A 936-nucleotide genomic window follows, 5' to 3' on the forward strand; every position below is an offset into this window, starting at 1 on the left:
ACGATTACCCTGAACGGTGGATCACTTGGCTCGTGGGTCGATGAAGAACGCAGCTAATTGCGCGTCAACGTGTGAACTGCAGGACACATGAACATCGACATTTCGAACGCACATTGCGGTCCACGGATACAATTCCTGGACCACGCCTGGCTGAGGGTCGTTTTCTTAACAAAAGACTGCTTGCGTTTGCTTCTCGAAAAAAGAGTAATTCATTTCTTTCTAAACATCTCGCCGTCGTTCAACGAAAGTAGAACGTTTCGGAGCGGGATTATCGAACGAAATTGAAAGAATGAATGAACGATAAACAAAGAAAGAGTCGCAACGTACGAGCGATAGTTGGGCAGTTCGTCGGCGTTTGTCGTGGAAACGATGTGACGAAAATCGCAACCGATACACTAAATGCAGGCCGTTAAAGGAGAGAAACAAATTTCGAAATATCTCTTCGAACTAGCGCAAGTGCGTCACGGCGCGCGAGTCGTTCGTTAAAATTTATAAACGACCGCCCGTGAAAGCACCGAGTTCTCGGAAGATAATCTATAAAGATTCTCCATCCTGCTGGAAGTTATCGGATCGGCGCGATTGTTCACTTGTAGAAATCCACGCTCCCGACGTTGCCAGAAACGATATTTACGAAAGGTGTGTCAAAAATAAACGAAAGAAGCTCTCCTATAAATTTAGAAAAAGCAAACGAGTGAAATGTTTGAGATGATAATTTGCTGAAATGCAAGCTCGAATAGCCCCAGGGTTTCGAATGATTCCCCGCGCTTTATACATCTCTCTGTTTACAAACGGTGTATAAATGAAAGATCGCTTCAGATGGGTCGTCGCTGTTTGACGCGCGATGCTGTTCCTTTTTTTTTGTCTGTCTGTGCGTTTAGCTTCGCTAAACAAGTTAAATGGTTAAAAAGCGTCGAAAAAGCGAATACACACGCGACA

At 44.6% G+C, this 936-nt stretch overlaps 1 non-coding gene across 1 annotated transcript; it reads left to right on the forward strand.

Annotated features, from left to right (window-relative positions):
- Positions 1 to 5: 5 nt before the first annotated feature.
- Positions 6 to 160, forward strand: LOC143306331 (5.8S ribosomal RNA). Its single transcript, XR_013063748.1, has one exon. It is a non-coding gene; the product is annotated as a 5.8S ribosomal RNA (ribosomal RNA).
- Positions 161 to 936: the final 776 nt, after the last annotated feature.

This window comes from Osmia lignaria, unplaced genomic scaffold, assembly GCF_051020975.1.
Source record: "Osmia lignaria lignaria isolate PbOS001 unplaced genomic scaffold, iyOsmLign1 scaffold0006, whole genome shotgun sequence".
Classification (NCBI taxonomy): domain Eukaryota; kingdom Metazoa; phylum Arthropoda; class Insecta; order Hymenoptera; family Megachilidae; genus Osmia; species Osmia lignaria.